The sequence below is a fragment of the Schistocerca nitens genome, chromosome 5 (genome assembly GCF_023898315.1).
Source record: "Schistocerca nitens isolate TAMUIC-IGC-003100 chromosome 5, iqSchNite1.1, whole genome shotgun sequence".
NCBI lineage: Eukaryota > Metazoa > Arthropoda > Insecta > Orthoptera > Acrididae > Schistocerca > Schistocerca nitens.
Genome location: NC_064618.1, coordinates 156995419 through 157021846, shown reverse-complemented (window position 1 = coordinate 157021846; position 26428 = coordinate 156995419).

Below are 26428 nucleotides of genomic sequence, written 5' to 3'. Positions count from 1 at the left end.
CCCGTAAGGCGTAAATTGACTACCAGCAAAGCAGTTTTATCTGACAAAGTATTCATTCTGCCTGCAGTCAGCACATCATTAATGAACACCGTTAGGTCCTCTGTTGTCCTGCCCGAGAAGGGTATGAGTAGGGTACTGAAGGATCTACGCAAAAGTGGGGCATTGCAACCTGTGGCCCACCACAATCTGCCCTCGGCTTCACCATTCTACATACGGACAGGGCGCTCACTGAGACAAAATGCACAGTGCGAGTGTCTTACAAGCAGTCACTCATCGTCAGGTGACGTTGCTATCACCTAGACGGGTTTATATCGATAGTTGGTCGTAAGGACCGAGAACGTGAACAAGTTGTGGTTGTACGTTGATCTCACTCATTAGACTACTCAATCTCACTCAAAAACAAGATGACTGTCGTTAACGGCCGTAACTAAGAGAACTTTTTATGTTCTGAATTACATTGAAGCAACTTTTTGACGCCGAAGACAGGCTAACTAAAATAATTTCGGATTTCTTTCAGTAGTCTCATCACTGAAATTTTCTTAACGCTTCTGAGGTGAAATTTAACCCTACTTGAAAAATATATAAAAATCGTGTTGAATAATTAAAGTGTCGATAGCTGAAATAAGAAACATATTAATCGACACTCAAAGGTGTCTTAATGAAAGGTAGACTGTCAATTTTATTGACATGCAAACCAAGTTGAATTTGTACAAATTAAGGAACGAGAACCGTAACCAAAAAACAATTTTTTTATTCCAATATTTGAGAGAGAGACAATGGCTTTCTATTCCATAGCATTTGATTAATTAGAGAAATAGGCTATTTCGTTTAATAACAATCAAGCATTTGATTGGATGACGTTATCTAAAATCCCAGACTGAGTGATGATTTAAAGCATTGTTATACACCTGACTAAAAGTTGTACGTAGATTTCAGGCAACAATTGTTTTCAGGAATATATGTAACTGAAGAGCATTTTAGAAACTGTCCAAATATTTCGTGGAAGAAAGGTGGATTTACTTTCATAAGGTAACCGAAAATCCTAAATGCAGATGCCAACTGCTAAAATTATGCGAGTATTTGTTTTCTGTTCCCGCACACGTCACTGGGTGGAGAGTGATGCTGATGAAGGAAATCAACTTTTGCTGTGGAATCAATCTTAGAGTGCCAGTTCAACTACAAGGTAACTTACATGGAGTTTTATAAATATGTAATAGGGAGAAAAGATGTGCTAAAAGGAGTGAAATTTTCCGAAAAATATGGTGTACCAACTACTTCTGCAGCAACAAGTTCCATGTAATTGTGCTCTAAATAAAAAGTAATTATATTAAATAAATTTTTTACATCATTTCTACACCCCCATCATAGAGTGCCCAGACGAGGTCATAGCTACGCACAGCAGTCCTAGCCGTGAACCACTTTGAGTTTTGAAATCTGAATAAAGACTGATTGCATTCCTTCCCTTCCCTTGTGTGAAATTTCGATGAATAGGAAGAGAATATTTTTGGTTTTTTGTTGCTGTGGAATACACTGCCGAAAAATACAGGGTGATTCAAAAAGAATACCACAATTTTAAAAATGTGTATTTAATGAAAGAAACATAATATAACCTTCTGTTATACATCATGACAAAGAGTATTTAAAAAGGTTTTTTTTTCACTCAAAAACAAGTTCAGAGATGTTCAATATGGCCCCCTCCAGACACTCGAGCAATATAAACCCGATACTCCAACTCGTTCCACACTCTCTGTAGCATATGAGGCGTAACAGTTTGGATAGCTGCTGTTATTTCTCGTTTCAAATCATCAATGGTGGCTGGGAGAGGTGGCCGAAACACCATATCCTTAACATACCCCCATAAGAAAAAATCGCAGGGGGTAAGATCAGGGCTTCTTGGAGGCCAGTGATGAAGTGCTCTGTCACGGGCTGCCTGGCGGCGGATCCATCGCCTCGGGTAGTTGACGTTCAGGTAGTTACGGACAGATAAGTGCCAATGTGGTGGCGCTCCATCCTGCTGAAATATGAATTGTTGTGCTTCTTGTTCGAGCTGAGGGAACAGCCAATTCTCTAACATCTCCAGATGCTGTAGTCCATTTACAGTAGCACCTTCGAAGAAAAAGGGACCAAAAACTTTATTGGCTGAAATGGCACAGAAAACGTTCACCTTAGGCGAGTCACGTTCATACTGAGTTGTTTCCCGCGGATTCTCAGTGCCCCATATACAGACATTGTGACGGTTAACTTTCCCGTTAGTGTGGAAAGTTGCTTCATCAGTAAACACAATCTTTGAAACGAAAGATTCATCTGTTTCCATTTGAGCAAGGATAAAATAACAGAAATCGATTCTTTTAATCTTATCAGCTGCAGACAGTGCTTGAACCAATTTCAGACGATAAGGTTTCATAACTAACCTTTTTCGTAGGACTCTCCATACAGTTGATTGTGGAATTTGAAGCTCTCTGATAGCTCTGCGAGTCGATTTTCCTGGGCTGCGAACAAATGCTTGCTGGATTCTCTGTAAACTGTTTATACCAACGTTTAATACACCACCTATCAGGAGGTTTAACACCATACTTCGTTCGAAATGCACGCTGAACAACTGTCGTCGATTCACTTCTGCCGTACTCAGTAACATAAAAAGCTTTCTGTTGAGCGGTCGCCATCTTAGCATCAACTGACGCTGATGCCTAGTCAACAGCGCCTCAAGCGAACAAATGGACAACTAAATGAAACTTTATAGCTCCCTTAATTCGCCGACAGATAGTGCTTAGCTCTGCCTTTTGTCGTTGCAGAGTTTTAAATTCCTAAAGTTGTGGTATTCTTTTTGAATCACCCTGTATTACTATACCCTTTTTGAGATTTCATCTCCCTTAACAATTACTGTTGCAGCAGCGCATATAGAAATCATAAAATGATTACATTTGTAGACCAATAGCACAAATGGTTCCGAGGTACCAGATATCGACCTATGCTGAAACACCCATAATAGTACGTGGTGTGGCTTCCGCAGATAGCAGTGCAAACGCTGACTACTCCATCCAGTCGATCGTACAGATAGGGAATATTGTCCTGGGCTACGTTATGCCACACCTTCTCAACCTGTCCGGGAAATTCAGTAACAGTTGTTGGGTGACATGAAACACGAGTCACTTCTCGTCTCATCATATCCCACACAAGTTCGGCTGGAGACAAGTCCGGATATAGTGCTGACTGGGGAAGTTGATGCACGCCTTGCAGAGCACATTGAGTTTGACGGGCAATGTGTGGGTGAGCGCCAAGCTGTTGGAACAACAACTCATCTGTCTGTCACAAGAATGGCAGAAGATTGGGTCTAAGAACATTCTGTATATACAGAGCGCTGGGTAGAGTCCCCTCCAGAAACATCAATGGTGAACGAGACTTGTAGCGTATCGCAGCCCATACCATGAGGTCCGGGGAGGGGCCATTGTGCCTTGCACGAATATACCCTACGTGACACCGCTCACCAACTCTATGTCGTACCCACAAACAACAATCACTTGCGTGCAGGTAGAAACCACTTTCATTGCTGGAGACCAAGGTGCGCCATTTCATCGAAATACTAATACAGTAAACAGGCTCAGAAGGCTGTCGTTTGCAGTAGTTATGGATACATGAAGAGGCTTGCACTGGATAGTGTAGCCTACAGAGTTGCATCTGATAATAAATAAGTTTTTGACGCCTAGTGGCACTTTCCTCGAGAATATACCGTTTCATAGCTCAGCTGTGTTATTTGTAGATTACAGATCCATCTATTGCGCAACAAAGTAAGTGTTACGTACAAAGTTCCTTTTCGTGTAGAATCCGTTACTACAGTAAAAACGGCATGTTCGTATTTAACCATAGTATGCATACTCTGGGTCCAATGGACCCGCAGCGAATGTTTTAGTTTTAATTGACGTGTGAAAGAAATAAAATTGTGGCCCAACATATTAAAGGTACCATTAGAAATCTGTGTCATTAGTTTTAAGTGTCACTTACACTTTCGTCTTTATACCAAACATTTACATAACATGGCTCCGATGGACCCTGTGGCTGATGGAGTGTCATCAAATTAGATTGGGTTGTAATCAATTCAATTTTCTTGAAATTTAGAGAATGCATTATTGGTACATCTACACATTTTAGTCATTGTTGAAAATATACTGTTACAACTCGCAACTCTGTACAACTGTCAGCATACTCCTGTGATGTGTTATGCAGAGAAATTTTGTAGTGGACTATTACGAGTATGTGAAGCAATATAGTAATGTTGTAGGAGTTTGCTGTACTCCAGGGTTGTATTTGATGTTCGATACGAACTCGGAAGAAAGATACGTGTCATTTGTAACACTAAACAATAAAATGAACAGCATTTACGTTCCTACAGTCAACAGAAGAAGAGAGTAATGAGGTTATGTTTTCACATTCTTTTTCCAAATAGAATATCAGAATATACATCTAAGAGAGCAAACGCTTATCAAGTCCAAATTTTGGTTAGTCAGCGAGTAGCTGAAGATGATTTCCTTTCAGATATAAGTACTGCTTTTGATGAAAACAATGAAGTTGTTCCTCGGGCAGCGGCATATCAACTTTGTAAGTGAAGAACAATGTAGTGGTGGTGGTGGTGATGATGATTATCATCAAGCCTCTGGAAAAATAAGCAGTGAAAATGCTAACATATACATTGCTCCAAATGGTATGCAATGGAGTAAGTGTTCCCAGTGCAAACCAAAATCTCTGCACACAATTTGGTGAATTTTGTTCCAGGACCAGCAAAGGGCATAACCACTTAAACCCCCAAAAATGCTTGGGATATACTTATTCCTCTAGCCATTGTGGATGAAACTGTGAGTCGCACAATCCTAGAAGCTCGAAGAGTTTGTGTACCAAGATAAATGAACTGAAATGGTAGACCTACAGGCGAAATGTTCGCTTACTGGGGAATTTTACTTCATTTTGGAACGGATAACGATTGGAGTGTTCTAATCAGGGAACTTTTTCTAGGGAAGTTTTCCAATCTGTTATATAGGGCTGCAATGTCTGTGAGTCGGTTTGAGGCAATAAAAAGATTCATTAGTTTTAATGCAAAAGAAAAAGAGATGCTAGGTTACAAACTGATAAGCTTGCTGCTGAATGCCATGTATGGAAAATACTTACAAGACAGTGCAATAAAGTAATGATACCTAAAAATAAAGTTACGGTGGATGAACAGCTAGTTCCATTTAGGGACCGTTGCGGGTTTGTGCAGTATATGCCAAACAAGCCCGGAAACTATGGAAGGAAGATATTCTGGATGTGCGAAGCTGAAAGTGGTTAAGCCATTGACCCCCAACATCTGTTGAGTAAATACCTAACTCTTGTGGAAACAATGAGGGTGAAAAAAGAGAAATTCCGAAAGAGATTAAGCCAAATAGGAACAGATCAGTAAACTGAAGTCTGTTTGTATTCACAAAAGAATTGACGGTGGTCAGTTTTTCGTCCTAGAAAAAAAAGTGTTAAATTCTCCTACGTATCATGCATCACAATAAATCTATAGATTGACCGTCCAAAACGGAAGCCTGAGATTGTGAAATTTTATAACCAAACGAACGGTGGTGTGGATATTATGGATCAGGTAGTGCGTAATTATACATGCAAAAGACAAACTACACGGTACCAATGTCTCTTTGGTGCACATTATGGATGTATTAAGTCTAAATGCCTTTATCCTTTTCAAAACACCACATCCCACATATAACGAAGTGCTTTTGCACAAGAGGAGACTTTTCATTAAGGACCTTTCATTGGAGATGATACAACCGTCTATGATCAGGAGATCGTCTAATCCCTTTTTACAAAGATCCGTATACGTGGATATGGAAAAGTTCATTACTATTCCTAAAACACAAAACAGCAGTAGTAACAACAACAGCACAGTGGGTTGTCAGAAGAGAAGGTGTTCATTGTGTCCTCCTTGAAGTGATAGAAAAACAAAGTGCGCTGCAAGTGCACAAAACATGTCTCCCGAGACCATAGCAGTGCGGTGTGTAACAATTGTAGAAATTGTCATCCTTGTTTGCTTAATGATTTGTTCTTTGTGAATACTATAACAGCCAATCTGAGAATAGATTGTGATTATACTTGTGGACTATGTTTCGGTTTTTATAATGTAACTTATTTAATCAAAATTATTCAGTATTAGAAAGGTACCCCTATTAATTTCACAAAAGAGTTGTAAATGATCACAGCAGTCTTATACTGATAAACCTTAAAACAAAATATTTGTGCATGTTAATATTCACAAAATACTTTGTTTCGTTTAAATTCTCGAATTAGACATAACGGTTCCAACGGACCCGGGGTATATAAATGGGCAAAAAACATAAGTCAAGCACAAAAGCATTAATATTTCAATTTGGCGCTCCAACTCACCGTAGGAAGCGGGGACAGGGTATAGACGGATAACACTGTTAAAAATATTGAACTCGCATTTTTCCGTTTCTTCATCTGATGCGTAGTTTTTGAAATGTATCGTCTTCTCCAGACAATGAAACCCACCCTGTATATAGGATGGTCCAGAACTGCACCAACAGACTTCCTGACGTTCGAGGATATCTTACGAGTATTTTAGTATTAGAGACCCAAGGTCTCTCGCGGATCGTTACAGATTCATTTCATTTCGTTTGGTTTCTAGTCACAGTAAGCTTTTTATCTGCATCACAACGGAAATAGTGCATGAAATGCGAATGTCGATGGTACGCGCCGTGTGTATTGTTCCATTCGCTCACGTTACCTGCTGCCGACGACAGTAGCTCCCTCCTAACCTACTTGCCGTCAAGTTTGTAATCAGTCTAGTGTACTTGTGTGCTGACAGTGGTACATGGGTACAAGTGCATACGTTAACTGATGAAGGGTTGACCGATATGCACCACATGTGTGGGCTCACTGAATGTAATGGGAGAGAGGCACAAAGAAGCTGTTCTGCGCTGTTTAAGGCGTATCGCCAGCCGCTTCACACTATTGCATCTTTGGGGAAGTTGCATTATTCTGTGTTGTGTGTTGTACGTTTTGTTTACGGAATACAAACTTCTTCATTATTGGCAAAGTATTTTCACAGAAACAGGTGAGATAGCTGCATCATACCTAATAATTCATAATTACACTATTTTTCTGTAACGAGCCATCAGAGACCGTGGGACCCTTTTACCAGATTACCCAGAACGTTTCCCTGAACAAGCTCAGAAATCCATTGATTACTGATGATGCACAGCGGCAGTAGAAACTCGAGATGTAAGGAAGTGCAGCAGCCAGTCGCAGAAATCCGCATTTAATTGCAGATCTATATTTTGACTATAACACAGCCAACATAGGTGCATTACCGAAAAGTCACATAGGCACAAACACGTCACAGTGTAACTACTGACAACTGACGCTCATACAAGTTTGTGCCATCCTGATTCTTTTGGTAATGCACCAACGATGATCACGTTACAATCGATAGCAAGATCTGTAACAAAATGTTGATTTATATAAATGAAACTGTCCTTCCTTATGTCTGAACGTGTGTAAGTTTATTGGTGGAGTTTTGGTTCACGCTATATGTAACGTAAGTAGTATTGGATTGCAGCACATCCATGGTTACCCCATAACGTAGCCTTTTATCAGTGTATTTCCTCCAAATAAGAGTAACATATTGAGTTTTATATAATAAAAGTCCTGAATCAATTCAGAAATCTGCTCTGTTACTCTATAAGATAGATTTCTGCTCAGTAAGTGACAGGGCGCAACTATTTTGTATGCCTTCCGGACGTCAAGGAACACGGTATCAACTTCATCGTCTTACTCTACATTACTGTGGATGTCATGGACGAGCATACCGAGCTGTGTTTCGTAGGATATCATTTTACGAATCGATTTAGGTTTTCGTACAGGATATATACGACGTCAAGAAACATTAAAACGAGTGAAAATAGAACATATTCCGTAATTTTACAACAGACAAATGTCAGCAATTTTAACTCACCTTATAAAGAACTGGAAGAGCTAAATTGACGAAAAGTCTATGGATCTGAAAATACTAGGACAAAAAATATTGTTCTTTTGGAATAACTGCCTTCGCTTCGTATTTTCGCAATCCTGTGAGTCTGAAATGTGTCGGGTGCCATAACTCAATTTACACCATGCCATCGGAGTTACGTTTGATTAAATGAGCAACTGGTTCTAAAAAGTAATTACAATTCGTAGTGATCTTGGTGAGACGGCCACAATGGCAGCTAATCAACTTCGCTCAAGCCGGTTACTGCGGTTAAAGCAACGCTCATACACTTTTTTAATTCACAATCTGTTAATAACATAAGAGACAGAATATCGTTAAGAAATAATACAATAATAGTCATTACTGATACAAATTAGAGAATTAATCACACTAATTTATTTACAACGGTACATTCATCTTAACACACCAAGGCCAGAAGCAGGAAAGAAATTGAGAGAAGTGACATTGGAAGAAAGACAAATGATAAATATCACTACAAAGATATAAACTCGACTACCTCCATTATAAACAGTATATATTTCTATTTTGTAACTAATATTACTTTCATTGTCATTTATTGCTCAGTGTACAATGAATTCAGGATATTTACTAAAGTAATTTATTAGCAAAGAAAAGATAAGAAAAATACTGATCGTCGGTATACGATGTCGGTCTATAAATATAGTCACGACTTCGACGTCCTTTCTTGAAGTCGTGAGCGACCTGTGCTTTTCTCAAACGTCGTAGTACTCGTCATTATTCCAGTGAAATACGATAAACTGTTCCTTAAAGAGGAGAAAGTTTCTTCGCATAATCTCTGTAGAATTCGACACGTATCTCGACCAATTCTGTTGCCTTTCCAATACTGAACGACAGTAATTGATTTTCTGCCCCACGACTGCTTATTTCAATATCTTCAGTTCCATGTTCGAGCGATGAATGAAAAGACGAATCGTTTAAAGATCTTCCGACATGAAACAATTTTGGAATACTACATTCAGTATTTCGGACTTCTCTGACATCAGCCGTGTAAGTATCTTGGGTTTACTGAGCGACTGTTGCAATACCTTTGATCCGCTTACTGACTTTAGAGCAGTCCAGAACTTCTTAGAATCATCAGTAAGAGCTGGTAGCATATCTTTACTTTCGACTTCATTGAACGCTTTTCGTATTTCTCTTCTTACGCACATTTTGGCTATGTATACCTCTCCTTTGACAACTAAGCTTTGACTTTGCTCAAATCTCTAATGAAGCATCATTTGCGTCGGCAGTAAAAAGCTCTTATTGTACCACGGTGGGTCTTTGTCCTCCTTTACAATTTTACCGTGCGCATACTGGCCTAAGGGGTATTATGGAATGATGCATTTCAATCAAATAAGCTCCATATCTTCGCCCTCAGAGCTGAATGTTTCATATTGACTACCCTCGTACTTTAGAATTTGTTTCTCGGCAATCTTGCTAAGAAAAATTATTTTTCTACGTTCTACATACCATCCAAACTGTCGTACGGTGCGCGGCGAAGGGTACTCTGTTCCAGTACTATTCGTTTATTAATCTGTTCCACTAACAAACAAAAGGGGGGCAGTCGATAGTCTATGTGGCTGTGTATGGGTCCGAATTTCTCGTGTCTTATCTTCGGGTCCTTACGCGAAATTTATGTTGACGGCAGTGTGATAGATCGCCAGTCACAAATGCCGATTCTTTAAATTTTCTCAGTACTTTTCTTCAAAAAGAAGTTCATCTTACCCCCAGAGATCCCTTCTGAGTACCCGAAAGATCTCCGTAACACTTGCATGATGTTCTAAGCTACCAACAAGAAATCTAGCAGCCCGCCCCTGAATTACTTCTATCTTTACCTTTGACCCTACCTTCTGCGGATCTCTAACACTCGAGCAGCACTCAAGAATAGGTCGTACTAGCGTCCTATACGCGGTCTCCTTTACAGATGAACCCCACTGTCCTACACTTCATACAATAAACCTAAGGCCTTCCCTACCACAATACTCATATGCTCGTTCCATTTCATATCGCTTTGTAACGTTATCCCCGAGAGATTTAAACGGCGTTACTCTTGCAAGTACCGACCGAGGTGGCGCAGTGGTAACACACTGGACTCGCATTCGGAAGGACGACGGGTCAATCCCGCGTCCGGCTATCCTGATTTAGGTTTTCCGTGATTTCCCTAAATCGATCCAGGCAAATGCTGGGATGGTTCCTTTCAAAGGGCACGGCCGACTTCCTTCCCTAATCCGATGAGACCGATGACCTCGCTGTCTGGTCTCTTCCCCCAAAACAACCCAACAACCCCAACTCTTGCAAGCAGGACACTACTAATGCTGTATCCGGAAGTTATGAGTTGGTTTTCCTATGGATTCGCATTAAATCACATATTTCAACATTTAGAGCCAGCTTCCATTCATCACACTAACTAGAAATTTTTTCTACGTCAGCCAGTAGCATCCTACAGTCACTCACCTCCAAAGCCCTCCCGTATACCATAGCACAGCAAACAACAACAGATTCCTGCCCACACTGTCCACCAGATGATTTATGTATATACAGAATGAGAGCTGTCCAGTCACATTTCCCTGGGGCACTCCTGAGTTGGCCTCGTTTGAGATCGACACTAGCCGTGGAAAACAACATAATGAGTTCTATTCCTCAAGAAGTATTCGAGCCACTCACAAATCTAGGAACCTATTCTGTATGCTCGTACCTTTGTTGACAATTTGCATGGGGGTACGGTGTCAAATGCTATTCGTAAAGCTACAAATGTGGAATCTGCCTGTAGCCCTTCACCCATAGTTCGCAGTATATCTTGTGAGAAAAGGGCAAGCTGATTACCAGCGATGTTTTCTGTAGAAATCAGCATGGGTTTCGAAAAAGACGATTGTGTGAAATCCAGCTCGCGCTATTCGTCCACGAGATACAGAGGGCCATAGACACGGGTTCCCAGGTAGATGCCGAGTTTCTTGACTTCCGCAAGGCGTTCGATACTGTTTCCCACAGTCGTTTAATGAACAAAGTAAGAGCATATGGACTATCAGACCAGTTGTGTGATTGGATTGAAGAGTTTCTAGATAACAGAATGTAGCATGTCATTCTCAATGGAGAGAAGTCTTCCGAAGTAAGAGTGATTTCCGGTGTGCCGCAGGGGAGTGTCGTAGGACCGTTGCTATTCACATTATACTTAAATGACCTTGTGGATGACATCGGAAGTTCACTGAGGCTTTTTGAAGACGATGCTGTGGTATATCGAGAGGTTGTAACAATGGAAAATTGTACTGAAATGCAGGAGGATCTGCAGCGAATTGACGCATGGTGCACGGAGGGGCAATTGGATCTCAATGTAGACAAGTGTAATGTGCTGGGAAAACATAGAAAGAAAGATCCCTTATCATTTAGCAGCAGCTGGAAGCAGTTAATTCCATAAATTATCTGGGAGTACGCATTAGGAGTGATTTAAAATGGAATCATCATATAAAGTTGATCGTCGGTAAAGCAGATGCCAGACTGAGATTCATTGGAAGAATCCTAAGGAAATGCAATCCGGAAAGAAAGGAAGTAGGTTACAGTACGTTTCTTCGCCCACTGCTTGAATACTGCTCAGAAGTTTGGGATCCGTACCAGATAGGGTTGTAGGGTTGATAGAAGAGAGAGAGAAGATCGAACGGAGAGCAGCGCGCTTCTTTACAGGGTCATTTAGTAATCGCGAAAGCGTTACGGAGATGATAGATAAACTCCAGTGGAAGACTCTGCAGGAGAGACGCTCAGTAGCCCGGTACGGGCTTTTGTTGAAGTTTCGAGAACATACCTTGACCGAGGAGTCAAGCGGTATGTTGCTCCCTCCTACGAAGGGACCTTGAGGATAAAATCAGAGAGATTAGAGGCCACACAGAGGCATAGCGACAATCCTTCTTTCCACGAACAATACGAGACTGGAATAGAAGGGAGAACCGATAGAGGTACTCAAGGTACCCTCCGCCACACACCGTCAGGTGGATTGCGAAGTATGGATGTAGATGTAGATGTAGATGTAGAACGTGCTGATTCGTGGAGGTACCTCCTGTCCTTTGGAATTTGTTTCCTGTTACTCTTGACAGTCCTTCTACGATGTGCAGTCAGCAATGCTGGAACACTTCGCAGTAACTAATTGTCTGTGCCCTCAGATAGAGGGCTTGTGAAGTGTTACAAGCGCAGATTCCGCGGATGAGACTAGACTGCGATGCCGCCTGCAGGAGACGGGCAGGTGGGAGCGGTTGGGCCGTGTGAGGTGCTGCCATTAGCAGCAAGTGCGGGCGCCAGGGCTCTCCTTCCGCCGAGCCGTCGCGGCCGCAGGCACGCCCGCCATGCATAAAACATGCCCTGCACAGGCGGTAGGCGCCCAACAGTCCACAGCTCTAGACACTGTACCACACAAGCGGCCTGCAGTGAATTTGCGTGCTTATGGAATATCGTCTCAGTTATGCGACTGGGTTTGTGATTTCCTGTCAGAGAGGTGACAGTTCGTAGTAACTGACGGAAAGTCATCGAGTAAAACAGAAGTGATTTCTGGCGTTCCCCAAGGTAGTGTTATAGGCCCTTTGCCGGTCCTTATCTATATAAACGATTTTGGAGACAATCTGAGCAGCCGTCTTCGGTTGTTTGCAGATGACGCTGTCGTTTATCGACTAATAAATATGATCGTAAGATCAAAACAAATAGCAAAACGATTTAGAAATGATATCTGAATGTTGCCAAAATTGGCAGATTACCCTAAACAACGAAAAGTGTAAGGTCATCCACATGAGTGCTAAAAGGAATTCACTTCGGTTACACTATAAATCAGACTAATTTAAAAGCCGTAAATTCAACTAAATACCTAGGTATTACAATTAGGAACAATTTAAATAGGAAACTATACACAGAAAATGTTGTGGGGAAGGCTAACCAAAGACTACGTTTTATTGACAGGACACTTAAAAAATGTAACAGTCATACTAAAGAGACTGCCTACACTGAGCTTGTCCGTCATCTTTTAGAATACTGCTGCGCGGTGTGGAATCCTTACCAGATAGGACTGACGGAGTACATTGAAAAAGATCAGAGAAGGGCAGAACGTTTTGTACTATCGATAAATAAGGGAGTGAGTGTCACAGAAATGATACAGGATTTGGGCTGGACATCATTAAAAGAAAGGCGTTTTTCGTTGCTATATTCTTAGTGGAGTGTTACTAACGTTCAAAAATCACAGCGTTAAACACAAATCACAATTTTCCGTTTCGATCATAAATGAACATTGTCAGAGTTGTGAACCGCAAAGGAAACATAAAGGAAATCCTAATGAAGTACGATGAAAAGTCAAGAGGTAATATCTCTTTTCATTGACTATAGTTATTGTTGTAACGACGCGAACCAAGGCAAGAGTTCCTTATTATAATTTTACTACTTCCCGTAATCCGCTGGCTTCGAATTACCCCACAGGAGAGACTGTCGGATCAATAACCAACGAAGTTAACCTGACCTTGGACACTTGATTTGTGTTGGGGCAAGTAGCGTACGTGACACGTGAGGCAACCACACAGTAACAAGCTCGCCACGTCGCTTATATACTTTCCAGCCACATTGATGTGAAGCCTTAATAAGCACTTTTTGAAGAACGGATAGCTACGAGAGTGCAGCAAGAGCGTCAATTACCTCCTGAAAAATGCCGACAGAGATTTGGGGCCATGCTAACTCCAGTGTAGAGACGAGCACCGCTATCTTTCTCGGTTGAGGCTCCCTGGTGTAGAGAGCCCAGTATATGTGGCCCCAACGATTCTGGACTGGGTTTAAATCCACGAAGTTCGGTGGCCAGGGAAGTAGACAAACTTATCCTGGTGATCTTCGAAATACGTACGTATACTGTGAGCTGTGAGATACGTTGTGTTGTCCCGTTGATACATTCCATCGTGCCAACGGAAATCAAATGCTATATAGGGGTCCACATGGTCCCCAAGGATATATGCATACTTGTGTTGAATCATTGTTCCTTCCATCATCCAGGGAATGGCAGGAAAACAATCTCCCGACCCTCGTTCTCCCTCCTCGTTTGTTTTCAGATATTTCACGCTGTTCACGCCAGCAGTCATCTCTCTAAGGATCAAAAAACGTCATTCACGTGCGAAGGCTACCTGTTGTGACTGAGTGGATGTGTAGTTGCGGTACTAACGTACAAATTCAAGTCTTCTTCCCCAATCAACTGCAGTCAACACTGGTGCATGAAGCAGCTACCTGCTGCTGTGGCCCTCACGCAGCAGTGTTCACTGAACGATCATTGAGGGGAAACTGTTGGTAGACTTTTGGTTCATCTGTGCAGTCAGTAGCTCAACAGATGCACGTCTATTCGCCTGTACGCATCTCACTAGCTGTCATTCTCTCCTCTCATCTATGGCCATTGGTGCACCAAAGTCGTCTTGTAACTGGTTTTGTATAGAGCCATTTTTCCATGCGCGGTGAACTTAACCATGGAATCATGCATACAATTTAAAAACTTAGTCGACTCAGAAATGTTTCCACCACTGGTCTGACATCCAATGATCATGCCTTTTTGGAGTCAGATAAATCTCTCTGGTTCCACATAATGACAGAAACTGCAAATTTTCCATGGCCTCCCTCCACAGACAATGCTGCCACTTGCCGCCTATCAGTGGCTGTAATACACTGACGTCACGCACAGGAGGTGGTCACATTAATCTGACTGGACCACGGAAATACTGGCTGCCTGAGCAGGCTGAGCATCAAATTAGCGAGCTACAGAGTGGGCGTTCCTTGTACTGTGGGTTTCCACTGTGTCATCTCCACCCAACAACTATCAACCTGACTTGCCCACCAATCTGGGTGTCCAGCTACAGTATTGGTGGGCCGATGATCCAACTAAGAGCCATCCAGCCGCAGAGCCATTGAGCATCCACTGAAGCCGGACACCCCCAGCCAGACGACAAGGTCATGGTATGCCCCATGGATGTCTACACTTCTGACACTCATCACAACTGAACTGGTCCCCCAGTTGCGTTGCTTCAAGCATAAGTGGGTCACATCACTGCAGATACCTGATACAATACAGACACCTCATGGAAAGATATACACGGGATGGTCTCTGCACTCCTGACCCAAAATCGGCGTAACGTTTGCAAGTGTCTCAACTAATACGCATTAGCAATGTGTCCGTCGCCCACCACTATATGCGCGCCTTATTTGGGTATGAGACTACTGTCTAACTCACCCCAAGAGTGATAAGTGGCTTTGCTGCAGGATGGCTGGTAGCAGGGAGTAGGGACTGGGATGCCAACTGTTGGCAGCCGAAAGCAACATGGCTACAAAACAAAAACTTATTCTTCTGAGATACTTGCACTCTGCCATCGCCTCTAAATATGTGGCAGCTAGTGCCTAGTCAGATGATGGCGACATGTGTGCTCAGGATTGCTGAAGCTAGTGCCCAGTATGTAGCATATGACAGGGTAACGTCAGCTGTGCCACAAGTCCACGGCGTCAGCAGCGCTCGAAGGAGATTGGAGCGATAACAGCCACCTCCCACCTCCCCAGTAGTTGAGCGTGTCCCAGCAGGTAACGTCAGCTGTGCCACAAGTCCACGGCGTCAGCAGCGCTCGAAGGAGATTGGAGCGATAATAGCCACCTCCCACCTCCCCAGTAGATGAGCGTGTCCCAGCAGGTGATGTGAGGACCTTTCTGGGGGTGGGCAGTTGCATTCCTGACACGTTGCAATGTGCCCTCGGCACGAGTCAGGCGCCCTGATGGAGTGGGACTGGGATGTCACTGCTGCATTGTGGCACTAGTCTGAAAGGCTGCCTCAATGCAGAAAGCAGATACAGTGACGAAGGCCTTAATTCGTGTCTGCTGCTGGTATCTCCAAGTCGTCTTACACAACCTAGTAGTACTGCCAAGCTGTCAGTGACCTGCAACAAAATAATGAATATTTGTACCAGAGAGCAGCGCACCATTTACGCAAATGCGCCGCTTAAAGTGACGGTTTTGATATCACTGAAGCCCTTCGGTGGAGAAACCACTTTGACAGTACTGCAAGAACCGTGTTTTACAACCGTGCTGGCAGATATTGCAGAGCCATGCCTGGCCTGTCTCGTAACGTATGAAAGGTCCTCTTTCTGTAATTGGAATGCCAAAACCTTGCACTTGTCAGCTGGTAGCTATACTCCCACAGATTTGCCAACAAAATAGTAGTGGCGTAACAACTATAATAAACTATTGGGAAAAAAATTTGGGTACAACTGTCATCCAGCAGCCCGTGACTTATACTACCCACCTACGTCTAACAGACAACACTCTCACCCATGCACTGTAAAATCTATGTTGGAAGGAACATTTTTTTCTTGATATAATCTCCCCCTATGTCCAACTGTTGATGAAATTCGTAATTCCACTCCGAAAGAATCTTTTTGATATCATGCACCACTCTTTCAGCTCCTCCACAACTTCTAAATCCGACGAAAGCTTTAATTCATACAGGTGCTCCTTCTTCTACCCTTCATGGTCTGGAATGGACTATATTGTTTTCTCAGTTGTATAGTGAGATCATTATTCTGAAACTGAAACATATCTTTTGGAAGGTTCTCTCTCTTCGTTTGTATTTGCTTTTCACGTCTCTCAGTAGGACACAACGAATGTCACTGTCATGTGTTTGATATTTAGTAATGTAATCAATCAGTGGCGCAGGTTTCATATCGTTGGCTTGTGAACCTTTTTCCTGTAGGCGAAGATGTATCTTACTACACCATAGGCTGTAACTCACCTTGTGATTCGTAGTGACGGACCCACGTCTTACTAAGGGTTTCTGTGTGACCGAGAAAGTCCATAGTTCTCTTAACGCGGAACCTAACAGGAACAAAATCCGAGTAGGTGAGAGATGCATGGACTATTGCAAACGTTGAACCGTGGAGGTCATTCAGTTTGTACGCAGTATCGACCATTCGGACGAAAAGATAATCACGGACCATCAGCCGGCCGAAGTGACCGAGCGGTTCTAGGCGCTACAGTCTGGAACCGAGCGACCGCTACGGTCGCAGGTTCGAATCCTGCCTCGGGCATGGATGTGTGTGATGTCCTTAGGTTAGTTAGGTTTAATTAGTTCTCTTGCCATTTCAACCATTTGAACGGACCATCATCTCAGCTGTTTCGAAGTTCCTGCCCGTTGTCGATGACATACAAATTTCAGTCAGATACACAATCACATTTGAAGCAATCTATTCCCTAGTAAATTTTTCGTTCAGTAAGACAGCTGGGACAATACAGCAGCTGCATATTGCAAATAGTATTCGCAGCTTCGGCCACACACAGTACAGAAGCCGAGGCACTCTCCTCATTTCCCCCTTAAGCAATCGAACAACGGGAAACCTGTAGTAAAATGCAATTACTGGGAAGAAAGTTATCCACTGAACCAACACACCTGACGTACAAGAAATACAGTGATGATAATACATGCCTCTGTTCAGCACTATCGACTTAAGAGGAGGAAAGAAAATTGTCTTTACCTAATCACCTGCATCCTATGTAGTAGGCGTCTCTCCGAAGAGACTAAAGCTCCATGTCCTCTGATGTCAGATATTTATAATTTGCTTTTCAATGCGTATAGGTTTTCGTTTTCTCTACAAAGTAAATGTTTTTATTGATGTTTTTATATGTCCATTTGGTAAATATATTACTAAGTAGCTGATGTTCATTCGGTTTAACGACGTGCACTAGTAGCGGAGCAAAACACGAATACAGGCAGTACTACAGCATCGAGTTAGCTTTAGCGCATGGCGGTTGTAGCCGACAGCAGGAGACGCAAGATGCACACAAATGACATATGGCCAAATCTTACTTACTGGTCTGACAGGTACTATAGGAGGGGTCCATAAAGAGAGTATCTCACTGTACTAATAGGGAGTGCTCTAGCCACTTGGTAGATAAACGTTCACTTAAATAAATATTTTATTTGTAACGAGAAACAACTTAATTTTTTAAGCTGTCATTAAACTTCACATGAAACATATGATGAGTAGTATTTGACTGGGATTTCCCATATTACACATTGCAAAATGTAAACTGTAAATATCTGCTGAAACAGCATAGGATGTTTGCAAGCTCTAACTTTTAATCCAAGTACCAGCCATCTATGTTTAGTGCGTGGAGTCTCATGATGCGAAGATCAGTGGATGTATTCCTTTTAGAGTGCGACAGGCAGTAAAAATGTACAGCACATTTTTATTTAGACACGACTTAGGATTCGTCACAGGCATTCATTTTTAATTTTGTTGTGGAACAATACTGCATATGCGTGTGTGTGTGTGTGTGTGTGTGTGTGTGTGTGTGTTGTGTGTGAGGGGGGGTGGGGTGTCAATAAAAATTGTACCACGTTTACACAACAAAATAATGATTCTGCATCTACATCACACTCCGAAAGCCACCTAATGGTGTGTGGCGGAGGGTACTTTCCGTACCACTATCTGATCCTTATGATTGTCGGTAAGCGTCTGTATTGGCTCTAATTTCTCGAATTTTCTCTGCGTGCTCAAAACGCCACATGTATGTGGGGGGAATTAATATGTTGTCCGACTCCTCCTGAAAAGTGTGTCCCAAAATTTCAACAGTAAATCTCTGCGTGATGCACAATGCCCCTCTTGTAACGTCTGCCAGTGGAGTTTGTTAAGCATCTCCGTAACGCTCTTTCGCCAGCTAAACGATCCCGTGACCAGACGCGCCGTTCTTCGTTGGATCTTCTCTATCTCCTGTATCAGTCCTACCTGATAGGGATCCCACATAAATGAACAGTAATTAAGAATGGAGCCAACAAGCACCCTGTAAGCTACTTCTTTCGTGAATGAGTTACATTTACTTAAGATGCTTCCGATGAATCTGAGTTTGGTGTCTCTTTATTCCACTACCTGTTTTATGTGGTCATTCCACTTTAAGTCCCTCTGGATAGTTATGCCTATATATTTTACGGCAGACGCTGTCTCCAGCTGTTTGTCATCAATAGTGTAGCTGTACAGTAGTGAAAGTACTAGCAAAAACAAGTGTTGTATTTGGAAACAACCAAAGTTGAAAAACTCGCAACCAATAAATGTTTTGACAACACATCAGAGAAAAGAAACAAAGTAAGTTAAACATTCTGTAGCAAGTACAGTTATTATTTGGTTTCGTAATACTTTACTACTATTATAGCAGTATTTCTTTCAGGCAAAGGTAAAGTTAGACGTACTGTTGTGTCCTGAAGAATCTTTTCTATTTCTGACGTTACAACGTCTTATACATTTGTTTTATTTCAGTATTCCCTTTGAGTAACGGATCGGTCTGTTACTTCCCATATATTTTCTGTCGGACTAATATCCAAACTTCGACTTACCCAGTTGCACACCTTTATTTTTTTCAGTCTGCGATATCCTTAGATATACACTCAACAATGTTTCCAACTGTTTTCGTTTTCAAGGAAACATTCCTCACACACAAATAAACAAAAGGTGTTATGTGGACATGTGTTCGGAAACGCTTAATTTCCATGTTCATTTTAGTTTCGTCAGTATGTACTGTACTTCCTCGATTCACCGCCATGATTTCATACGGGGCACTCTACCTGTGCTGCTAGAACATGTGCCTTTACAAGTACGACACAACATGTGGTTCATGCACGATGGAGCTCCTGCACATTTCAGTCGAAGTGTTCATACGCTTCTCAACAACAGATTCGGTGACCGATGGATTGGTAGAGGCGGACCAATTCCATGGCCTGCACGCTCTCCTGACCTCAACCCTCTTGACTTTCATTTATGGAGGCATTTGAAAGCTCTTGTCTACGCAACCCCGGTAACAAATGTAGAGACTCTTCGTGCTCGTATTGTGGACGGCTGTGATACAATACGCCATTCTCCAGGGCTGCATCAGCGCATCAGGGATTCCATGCGACGGAGGGTGGACGCATGTATCCTCGATGAAGGAGGACATTTTGAACATTTCCTCTAACAAAGTGTTTGAAGTCACGCTGGTACGTTCTGTTGCTGTGTGTTTCCATTCCATGATTAATGTGATTTGAAGAGAAGTAATAAAATGAGCTCTAACATGGAAAGTAAGCGTTTCCGGACACATGTCCACATAACATATTTTCTTTCTTTGTGTGTGAGGAATGTTTCCTGAAAGTTTGGCCGTACCTTTTTGTAACTCCCTTTAGATGCAGCCACACCGACCACTATTTATCCCTCAGCTGTAAATCTTAACATCTAGCGATAGTAGCCACATCTGGTGCCAAGGCGTGTCGCAACCGAGTGAGAGGGTTTGCTAGTGCTAGAGACCTGGCAAGCCACGCTCTGGCATCGTTTGCGGTGTGGCGATGGCGCGAGGGGGCGGGGGTGTCCCAGCGGTAGGGGCAGTGGAGTTAGCTTTATGAGCTAGAAAGAGTGAGATAAAGTCGGCTAATATTTGTGACCGGGCAATAGCGAGGCCGGGTGCGCGTGGCTTGGCACCGACAGCTCCGTCCCTCCCCCTCCTCCACCCCCCCCTCCTCTGCTCACCTATAACTTCACCCCTTCCACCCCCTTACGCGGCCGCGATTATATTCAATAATTGGCAGTGGAGAGCCCGGTTTTACGGTTGGCTGCCCGCTAACGCGACCCCGGAATTTGCGGAAAGCCGTGAGCAGCCGCAGAGCCCGGGGGCGGTTATTGCTAAGTGGCGGAGCAGGTAGCTGCCGCAGCAGCCGCTCCCGCGCCGATTTGCACTTTAATGCCTCGCCGGCTGCGAAATCGCTCTGAGTGTGCTCAGTACTATACACCTACTTTGCTCCGATGTCTCCTCGGATTTACATCGATTTATGCGCATGTTAAACGAAGTTGAGGAGCGGCCATAGTTTCGTGCATGCGCTGATGTCTTTCAGCGGCGTAGGAATGGTAATGATTAAAGTGAAACGTGCTGTCGATGCCTAGATGAGGAAAGCAACTTTCTCGAAAAAGTAAAAAGTATTATTGGGAATGTGGTCGAAACTAATGCAAAAGATCGCCGGTGCTGACGTTGCAAGCTATAAATGACTACTGCACGTTGTGTGGTCATATCACGAATCTGAGTGCATCATCTCTGACTGTAGTGAGACAGAAAAATACTCGGAAGACTACAGTGGAATGTACATCTTAGGCTCACCAATATCTTTCGCTGCCGGGCGGGGTGGCCGAGCGGTTCTAGGCGCTACAGTCTGGAACCGCGCGACCGCTACGGTCGCAGGTTGAAATCCTGCCTGGGGCATGGATGTGTCTGATGTCCTTAGGTTAGTTAGGTTTAAGTAGTTCCTAGTTCTAGGGGACTGATGACCTCAGATGTTGAGTCCCATAGTGCTCAGAGCCATTTTGTCTTTCGCTTTCCACGTGTCGATAGGTTAATGGTGATTCTCGATAGATGTCGCCGTTAATCGTGGTAGGTTACAGGACAACATCGTGTTTGATGGAGCGTGAAAAATGTGGTGGGCTATACGAAACCGCAACAACCCGAACAATTAAAGTACCTTACGGGCCTGTAGATTAGGCTAATAACATTCTGGTTGAGGCACAAGTCGCATTTCTAGGCGGGTATACTGTACCATTTATTATTAAGTGTTAGAAACAGGCTCAGTGTGCGTGACATTCACCCCAAACGTAATACGCTGTATCATGTTGCAGGTCATAACAAGCTATATTGAGTTGTATGTAGAAACAATCTTCGATGTGGTTGAGTAGATACCACTGACAAAATCGTTTTCAGTCGCCCTCGTTCTCAGGTAGAGGGTGACAATTAGGTTCTTATTTGCGAAGAATTCTAGAAGATCAAAATTTCGTTGCAGTTTATCTAATTGCACATCACATATGGAAAAACTGCACAACTTTCAGTCCTTATGATCAAGTGACGGAATGCTCTGAATATTAACTAGCTTCAGTAGACCCGAAGAAGAAAGCGGAACAATAATGAGACGTGTAATCTCAACAGTATAAAATGGTGGGGATGATTAAAAGGTAAGTAAAGCGATCTATAAAACATGCATAGGTGATCCATATAGATATGAGGGAACTCGAAGGTTACCTAATATGCAGCTATCTAGTATAGCGTTGTAATAATAAATATACTCTTCTGACGTCGTCAGATGGGGGCGATCTGTAGGATTACGAACACTGCATAAATCTCAACTGCCAAGCTGGCTAACATTATTTATTCATACACACGACCTATTTCAGCAATTCTATGTTGCCATTGCCATCTTTGGATCTATGTTTACACTTAGTACATAATCTTCTTATCATTTACAGTACTCATGGAGTTTACACTCATTTTACATATTCATTACAACTTACGGCACTGATAGAGAAGATTACGTAATGATGTAATCATAGATCGGAAGATGGGAACATATAATTTCCAAAACCGGTCATCTGTATGAATAAATGATTTTAGCGATCTTGGCAGTTCAGAATTTATTCCGTGTTCATAGTAATAATACATCTAGACGTAGATATAGTTAGTCGGGGAACCTCGATCTGTTGCAAGGCATAAAGCTACGGCTGTAGTGATTTCGGTTGAAATGAAGCTGATTGGGACTTATTCCTTTAATTTAGTTAATTATTTTCCTATATTAAATATTCACAATTTTCCAAATAAACATACCAAACCCGCCGAAAGATGTAAACAACCATGCCTGAGCGGCGTCTATTAGAAGGAAGGGGTCCTATAGCCGATGAGTTCCAGGATTACACCAGGAAGGAGACACACGGCTCGTGTTGTCTGTAGTTCAACCATGCCTAGACGGTCAATAGCGCGGTTAAATGGTATCCGCATTGTTACTTTGTGCCAGGAAGGGCTCCCAACAAGGGAGGTGTCCAGGTGTCTCTGAATGAACCACAGCGATCTTGTTCGGCCATCGAGGAGATACAGAGAGCAAGGAACTCTCGATGACATGCCTCGCTCAGGCCGTCCTAGGGCTACTACTGTAGTGTATGACCACTACCTACAGATTATGGTCCGGAGGAACCGTAACAGCAACGCCACCATGTTGAATAATGATTGTCGTGCAGCCACAGGACGTCCTGTTACGACTCAAGCTGTGCGCAATTGGATGCATGATGCGCAACTTCACTCAAGGCGTCCATGGCGAGGTCCATCTTTGCAACCACGACACCATGCAGCACGGTACAGGTTGGCCCAACAACATGCCGAATGGACCGCTCAGGATTTGCGTCACGTTCTCTTCACCGATGAGTGTCGCATGAGCCTTCAACCAGACAATCGTCGAAGTTGTGTTTGGAGGCAACCCGGTCAGATGAACGCCTTAGACACACTTTCCAGCGAGTGCAGCTAGGTGGAGATTCCCTGCTGTTTCGGGGTGACATTATGTGGGGCCGACGTCCACCGCTGGTGGTCATGGAAGGCACCGTAACAGCTGTACGATATGTCAGTGCCATCCTCCGACCGATAATGCAACCATATCAGCAGCTTATTGGCGAGGCATTCGTCTTCATGGACGACAAGTCACGCCCCTATCGTGCAGATGTTGTGAATGACTTGCTTCAGGATAACGACATCGCTCGACAATGAGTAGCTAGCATGAGCTCCAGACATGAACCCTATCGATGATGTCTGGGATTGTCTGAAAACGGTTGTTTGTAGACGACGTGACCCACCAGCCACTCTGAGGGATCTACGCCGAATCGTCGTTGAGGAGTGGGACAATCTGGACCAACAGTGCGTTGATAAACATGTGGATAGTATGTCACGACGAGTAGAGGCATGCATCAATGCAAGAGGAAGTGCTACTGCGTATTAAACGTACCGGTGTGTACAACAATCTTGACCTGCACCTCTGAAGATCTCGTTGTATGGTGGTAGAACATACAATGTGTGGCTTTCGTGGGCAATAAAAAGGGCGGAAATGAAGTTTATGTTGATTTTATGTACAGGTTCCGGAACTCTCGTAACTGAGTTGATGCGAAACTCTTTTTGATATGTGTGTGATTACGGAATCTGTGGATCTTTCGTTAATGTTCCCAGTAAACGAATCCAAAACTTATTGGAAAAAACTTGTAAGTAGGCTGTTTAGGTTTTTTTATTGGTAACGCCACCTCTGTATGAAAATTACTGGCTGTGCTGTGTGCAGTCTGTGGCTGCTTTGCATTGTTGTAATACTCGCCATTGTAGTGTTAGGCAGCTGGCTGTGAACAGCGCGTAGCGTTGCGCAGTTGGAGGTGAGCCGCCAGCAGTGGTGGATGTGGGGAGAGAGATGGCGGAGTTTTGAAATTTGTCATGAACTGCTATATATACTATGACTATTGAGGTAAATACATTGGTTGTTCTCTATTAATATCTTTCATTTGCTAACTATCCCTATCAGTAGTTAGTGCCTTCCATAGTTTGAATCTTTTATTTAGCTGGCAGTAGTGGCGCTAGCTTTATTGCAGTAGTGGGAGTAACCAAGATTTTTGTGAGGTAAGTGATTTGTGAAAAGTACAGGTTAATGTTAGTCAGGGCCATTCTCTTGTAGAGATTATTTAAAGTCAGATTGCGTTGCGCTAAAAATATTGTGCGTCAGTTTCAGCACAGTAGTGTACTATTATTGAAAGGGGACGTTTCATATGTCGACCCTTAGCCTAGGATACCTCACTGGAATCTTCTGATTTTTTTCTTGTAGTTTGTGTAATTAGTGTAGATTTTGTTTATTGCTAGCGCGTAATTATAGAGAGAATCTCCTTTGTAGTTTCAGTCTTTCATTGTTGTACAGTAAAACAGGTGTGGCATGCATGTAGATTTGCACCAAGTATTTCGCAGTTGCAATTAACTACATATTATTTTCAGTGCTATGTTAATGTGTTCCCCTATTTTTGCTCTTCAAATTGTGTTTTTCTGTGTTGTCGTGTGAAATATTGTGACAATAATGGCCTGTGAAAAACGTAACACTAGGCTCCAAAGTAAATTGAGAAATGACAGCGAAGACGAAAGCAGTGTGTTAGCGCCACCGTGTAATGAATTAACTAATATTCAAAGTAGTAATTTGGTAACTGTGCATAGGGAAATGGAGCGGGTGGCAAACAATGGCGCGGACAGTGAAACAATTAGTGAAGAGGGAAGCATTATCGATCGATCGCTTGGCAACAGCTCGCCTCAGGAATCGGGAATGACAGGACACAATTTTGCAAATACTGTAGATTCAGGTTTTGGGTCCTCTTCGTTTTCTCAAATAAGTCAAGACACAATTTCTGCTGGTCAAAATGTGAATGTTGCCGGTGCAAATGCACTGCCGAAAAGCATAGAGGAACAGATTCCAGACACTAATACATTATTATTGCAATTAATGCAACAAATGAAACAAAATCAGAGACAAACACAGCAACAGATAGACACAATGGAACAAAATCAGAGACAAACATAGCAAAAGCTTCAAAAGTTAGACACAGTGGAACAAAACCAGAGAAACACAGCAACAGTTAGACGCAATGGAACAAAATCTTCAAAAGTTACACTTATTGGAACAAACTCTTGAACAAACACGTGAGGATTTAACTACTGAGTTACATCACATTGAATCGAAATGTCAAAAAGTCTGTAATGACGTAAAAACACAAATTTGTGAGCATTTCCAACCTATTTTTTCGCGTCATGGAAATGCACTACAGAATCACGAAGCAGCCATAAGAGAACTGCAAACTACTGTTCATGAAAATCATGAGACCTTGCAAGCTAAATTTGACTCATTTGCATCTACCGATTCGGTTACGCAACTTGCAAAAACTCAGGAAAACTTAAAGGACACAGTAGATACTCTGAAACTTGGTTCAGAAAAACACACTGAGGAAATAAGTACACTATCGGATAAAGTAGCCGAACTTTCAGATCAGTTCACTAACTTATCTACAAAGGTAGATGATAATCTGAATGACACAAAACCGGTAGTCTTTAATGACACAGAAGAGTGCGAACAAATTAGGAAATTCAAACAAAATCAGAATCACATTAATACGCAACACCAAAGAGAAATCCGGGATGTACAAGATCAGCTAACTCAGGTAATACAACAATTACGTATTTCAGAGGCCACTCGCGCTCCAATACGGGAAGAGGGACATAGAAATACGGAACAGACACAAAATAACAACACAGGGCACTTCGGAAATTATGAAAGAAATTGGCAAGGTACACCGAGTTTTGAGATGGAACCGCCGAAACGACGTAACAATGACCGAAATGCGACTTGCCAACATGATGATTTTGACTATAAGCTGTTCATTACTACACGTAAATTCAAAACATTTAAGAATTCTGGCAACGACATTCATCCACAAGCATGGCTCCATCAATTCTCTCATTGTTTTCCTCCCAACTGGTCATTGGAGCACAGGTTAGAATTTATGTGTGGCTACTTGGAGAATGAACCAGCTGTAA